This window comes from Aphelocoma coerulescens, assembly GCF_041296385.1.
Source record: "Aphelocoma coerulescens isolate FSJ_1873_10779 chromosome W unlocalized genomic scaffold, UR_Acoe_1.0 ChrW_unloc_scaf_3, whole genome shotgun sequence".
NCBI lineage: Eukaryota > Metazoa > Chordata > Aves > Passeriformes > Corvidae > Aphelocoma > Aphelocoma coerulescens.
Genome location: NW_027184082.1, coordinates 918,728 through 924,883, shown reverse-complemented (window position 1 = coordinate 924,883; position 6,156 = coordinate 918,728).

Below are 6,156 nucleotides of genomic sequence, written 5' to 3'. Positions count from 1 at the left end.
TCATTCTTTTTCAGCATGTGTGTAGGGAGTTGGAGCTTAATTAAACATGCTTAGAAGGACATACACTGAAGTCCTTCAAGTGCTGCAGGTTCGGTCTGCCTGCTGTCCTGTGCTGAGCTGACCTGGCAGCACGGCTGGATTGGTTAACAGAAGTCTTGGAAGAATTATTCAAAAGCTTTTGGACAAGTTTCTTGCATAGTTTCAAGAATCTGTAGAGGGCTGTGACACACAGTGTTTAGGTATTGCTTCTCCCATATGCTGGAATTCTTATGAAGTCAGCAGTCATTGTTTCTCTTAGGTGTGGAAGTACAGAAGACAGATGACCAGGGAGTGATGGCCAGAAATGGATCCATTTTCTCTGTATTTTCACTAACAGTGCTGCCTTCTTCAGACTAACTTCTAATGAGATTACTTTTTTTTTCTCTTATGTGGCAACTTCTTGATGTATGGAAAAATAGTGTTTGCTTTTCTCAAGGCCTTTAGTTTAAAACAATTTTCATTTTGCTTTTTCTCCCAAGTGATCTATTTTGTCTGCAAAGCAAGCTGCTTCACAGTCTTGAGGAACACGTTCAGTAGAGGATTCAGACTACATCCTCAGAGAAGCTTATTAACCAGCAGTTTGGTTATGCTTCATCCACAACAGAAACCTTGATTTGGGGGAAGAAATTAAAAGCCTGACTACATGTTCTTCTTGCCAGCCTCCCTATTAGATTGTCTGCCCTGCACTTACTGCTGGGTTCAAGGTGCCTCAGTGTTTGAAAAGTGTGTAACCTGACTGATGAATTGCTTATAACAGGCTGTTCGTTTGATTAGGAGTCCATGAGCTTACTCCCTGTTTAACTTTGTTGTTTCACAAGGTGGTTTTCTTGGTGGATGACTGATCTGTATATGACTGCTTCACAGAAAACTTTCTGTACCAGTTGCTTCTGTTTTGATTGTGCCAAACTTTGATAAAATAGTGAAAGATTGCTTCCACCTGTTGGTGTATTGGCCTGTACTATAGTCTGAAAGAATTCAACTTTTAAGATTAGTTTTCTTTGCAGATGTTTTGCAAGTCTCCTTAAGTCTATACCTAGTGTAGTATTTAGATGGCCCAAAATGTTTGGAATAGAACAACAAAATAATGTCAGATGAGTTTATCAGAAACAAGAAATTGCAGGCTCCACGTCAGGAGAAATCTGAGCATTGTGTGAGGCAGTATAAATACTGAAAAGGCATTCATCTTCTCCACCAGGCAGTTTCTGATAAGATGCTGTTGTAGCTGTTAAAGGTCAAAATGAATCTCAGTTCTTAATATGCCTTTAACTTAGTTTTTTGTACTTTTATGACAAGGCATGAAAGGCGGGGCATAATGGATTAGAAACCCTTCAGTGGCAGCACATTGAATCTTTGAGTCTTGCATTTATGTCTTTTTCTGAGAGTTGAAGAAGAGCTACAGCTACTTGATAGCCATGATGACCCCCATACATGCAGCAGGCAGGAATGTCAAGGATGCCAAAATTGTCTCCTTCAGCTCTGAATGTTTCAAATTCAACAAGTATTTTTTCAGCTAGCAATCTCCTGCTTGCAATCCTGTTCCCATGTCTGCTCTGCTTAGTTCTTTCAATGAAGTAATTACCTCTGTGTTTCTCACCCTTGATTATGCGCTCCTCAAAAAACACGTTGTGCTGGAATACTTTGTAATTTCACTTCATGTACTGGTGAACTGGGATTAGCACCAGAAGGTTTAGATTGCTTTATCTGTGTTACTGTTAGTTTTGAAAGTGAGGGCATTTAAGGTTAACATGGTAGAGATGCAGGAGAGGAAAGCTTTTTTCTGGAATGGTTTAAAAATACTTAATTCTACAGGAATCCCTTGGAAGGAGCCATAACTGCTAAACAGTGGTGGTTGAAAGTGGTTGTTCCTTTCATCACTTTTCTGGGCTTGGTGAGAATGATGTGCTCAGAGACCTGGAGCCCCTGGCTGTGATATAAACTATTTCATTTACAGCTCTGGCCTACTGAAGACCAGGGAAGTACCCTTCTGCTTTCTAGAGAAGAACCTACACTGCGAACAAGACAATGGTCTCCCCCAGTCACCAAACAGGTCTGTAGCAGCAGTAGTCATCGAACCTGTGTCCAACTCCTGTGCCTTACCTTCGAGACCATCTTCTCATAACACTTCTGATGACAGCATTCTCTCTGTGTGGCTCAGGAACAACTGCCTCTATTCTTTTACTAAGAGCCATTACAAAATTCGTATACCAGTGTATATAGGAGGGGCTTCTGCCTCTAAAACCTTCAAATGTTATGTCTTGATAGTGGTCTTTATTGAGGCATCTTTAATCTCTTCTTTGAAGAGTAAGTGCTTTAGAAAGGACTGTCTCCTCAATTCGCATTTTTACTCTGGGCTTGCTGGTCACTTTAATGCAACCAGTTAAAGACAGCCACATGGATCTTCATCTAAGTGGGATTCAGACTTCATTTAAGAAATCCTCTTTCCTCCCCCCCCCCCCCACTCCTGTCAGGCCACATGCTAATTAACATCTGCTCTAGAAAATTGTAAGATGCTTAGTTATCAGGTATTTTTAAGGATGCAATTTTGGAAAGGTTACCTTATTTTGGTTTTTGAAAGACTTTAAAAGCTATGGTCTTGCCTGTTCCTGCTGATAACAGGAGTATTTCCATGACTGGTAACAGGTTTTTGAGGACCATGGCACTGCTCTTTGGACTGAGATTTGCAAGTTGCCCATCATAGGCATGTGTGTTAACCAGCTTTGTGCTCATGCTTCTAACCTCTGATGCAGCTCATTTGGCACTTTGGTCCTGGACAGGGAAACAGAAATGGAAAGTGCTTCTCCACCAGTCATGTAGGAGCTGGATGCTGAACATCTCCTTTTCTTGTGTCATTCACTTTCAAAACACTCTTCTCGATTCTGTGTTTCTGAAAATTATCTAAGGGGTGTGACCATGCTGACTCAAAGCTGCTGCACATGATGCTGCTGAGGTCCCCAAGAACTGACTTGACTTTTCAGCAATGTGAAAGTTTCACTTGGTGAGACCTCATGAAAGCAGAACTACTGTCAGCAATATCTCAAGAGGTTTTGACACTGTTGGCTGCTGTTGTGCCTTTTGGGTGATACATCACTCCTAAATTTGCAGAACTTGTACAAGTTCACCAAAACCACATAGCACTTTCTTGCTCCTGTACCTTTTTTTGTGTCTTTCTGGTGAAGTTTGGTAGCAGTACAAAGTGATTCAGCTGGATTGAGAGCTGTGAAGTACCCACAACCCAGAACCTGCTGTGAGAGGGGGTTTTTTGAGCATGAAAGCCTAGTTAAGCATTTCTTCTTTCAGCCATTGCCTTTTGATAAGCGGTCAACAGAATTCCCAGTAGTTCCTTTGTAGCTTACTGTATGTTTTTCATTAGACCTAGTTTGTGGATAATATACTGTAGTTAACTTTCCTGAAATTCTGTTACAGAGTATGTTTTTGATTAAAAAAGGTAAAGATTCAAGTATTTGGCTTCTTTATTTCATGTAGTGGAGAGCTTTTATCCTGTTTCTGATCAGCTGTTGGAGCTGCTAGCTGTGGTCTTGAACTGTGTCAGAGCTAGGAGAGCTTGATGGAGCAGGGCTGTGATTCCAGAGGGTCCCTCCTTGGCATCCCCTGTCTCAGATACTTGGGTACAACTAGTATCAAACCCAAAGCCAAGGTCAGTTTCCAGTGTAGAAGTGTCTCTGGGTGCCTGCAGATGTGCAGATACCAGTCTGCCTTAAGCTGGTGGGGCACAACAGTTCTGTGGGTGTTCATGTTAATGGAAATTACTTCATTTAAGCCACCAGCCAAGCTGTGTGTGCATGGTAGGGTCTCAGAGGAAGGACCAGAGATCAGAATGAGTGCCAGGTGTGGGTGAGTGATTGCCATCCCATGTTAAAAGTTGCACAGGAGCTCTACTCCACCTGCTCCTGCAGTCAGGCTGCAGAACTCTTCCCAATAAATGAATCAAATACCAACCACCACACGTCATGCAATGTAGGAATAAAGCAGGAGGCAGGTGATGTGTCTGTAATACTCTGTCTCCTCCTCCATAAGCAGCTGCATCCCATGGGGAGAGAAAGGGAAAAAACATATACCAACTGTCTTAGTTTGAAAGACAGGTGTCTGCCAAGGAAGGTGGGAACCTCCCTTGGAAATAGAAAATATGACCCCCTTCCCTCCACATTATTATAACTTTGAAATTACGGGGCTTTCAGGCAAAGATATGGGAAAAGGAATTTTTTGTAAAAGGAATAACAGTTCTTTACTAGTACATATACATGTATAACAAGGCAAACAAACAATGGCAGCAACAACAAACAAAACCAGAAACCCACTACCAGCCTTCTCTCGCCTTTTAAGGACTTGCCCCTTTGGTGTAGTTATAGTCACAGCTGCCAGGGGTGCTGTTGGCTCCCAGCCAGGCATGGCAGGTGCGATGATTCCCCTGCGGCTGCAGGGGGCGCTGTGGCGCGAGCTCAGCCGTCCCTCTACATGGTAATGGCAGGCATGCCAGCGGGAGAGATAGAAAAGGGGCTTCCTTTACAAGCCCCCAGGGGCAGTCTCAATGCCCCTCCAGATGGCTAAATGGGCTGTAGCAGGAACCTCGGAAGCAGCAAGCTGGAATGGCAGAGTTGAGCAGACCCGGGGTGACAAACAAAGTGTAGCAAAGACTCCAGGGCCGTGCCAGTAAGCCGCAGTGTCCAGATGTCAGGTTAAAATGTAGCAAGAAGCCCTGAAGCAGTGGCAGAGAACTGCAGGGCTGAGCGGGGAATCGCTCCCCTGGGTAGCTCACTGGCGATGGCTGATCCCAGGGTTGGACTGAGCCGATGGGGCGGCTCCAGCAGGGGACAGGGTGCTCCCAGGTCCTGGCATGGCATGCACTGGCTCTGGGCTCCCAAGCAGCAGAGAAGCAGAGAAGCAAGCCAGTAAGCTCCAGTCACAGTGCTGAAGGAAAAGAAAATGGGCAAAAACCACACAGCAAAAGTATCTCTCATCAGAGGGATCACACTGCGTGGCCACTGAGATGAATCGCCCCATCAGAAGGAAGAAACCCCCTTTGCCCCCAACTCTCGCAGGAATCCCGGGCTCTCACCCATCCCTCAGGGAGCTAGGGGGAGGGGCAGTGACCACCCCAGACACAAAACAGAAAACAAAAACAAACCCAAAAATGGATATGGGATAAAAAAAACATCCCCAAGACACCAACCCTCTGAACTCCAGTGATTTATGAATGTGAGGCAGGGTAAAAATTCCTTCTCCATTGCAGATCTGGTGCCCTGTTTGAGCAGGAATGGATACAACAGAATGCCTCAGTGCCCACCCACTCTGGGTCTGGGGCTTCACGGGTAGCTGTGGCAGGCTGGAGGGCACCAATGCATGTCATGTATCCTAAGGTACTAGACTAATAACTGTAATGTGAAAGATACTTCCCCCCCACCCCCCAAACATCTTCCTATATATACAGAAACATCAAATCCTCAAATTCTCTGTGGCTAAGATGTTCTTGTTCAGTTGCAGTCCCTCCATAAGCCACCTTAAAGCAGTTTTAGCTCCATACATCTCCAGAGAGCTTTCCAGATTCTCCCTCCTGGTACTTAGCAACTATCTTGTAACTGGTGGCTGGTCATTGTTGTGGCCAATGTAAAAGCATTGGATAGCACATTGGTATTTGCCTTTAGAACACTGAGAAACTATATATCAGCACATGATGCACGTTTAAACCCTCTGATACAACCACATGGCTGTAGGCATGGAATAAATTCATGTCACAAAGCTAAAGCTGGCCCAAAATGCCTCAGTCTGAGCACCTTTGTGCTGCCCAAGGGGCTAAAGAATGGCCCCATGTCAGACTCCTGCCCACTCTGTTGCTATTTGCATGTCCCTGGGGTACTGGAGTGACCCAATGGACACAAGGCTGGGTTCTGCCACAGGGTGATGGCTATGCACCAGGGAGTTCTGTAGCTGCCTCGGGGCATCTAGGGTAGGTGCCACTAGATGTCCACTACTGCTCCATCTTCCATGGCTGAAAACATGGGGGGGGGGGGGGGGTAGCTTTGGGAGCCTCCCACAGATGGTGTGGGTCATGTCTCCTTTTGGTCATGTTCTTCATAGATATAGGATGGCAGCAGAAGATGG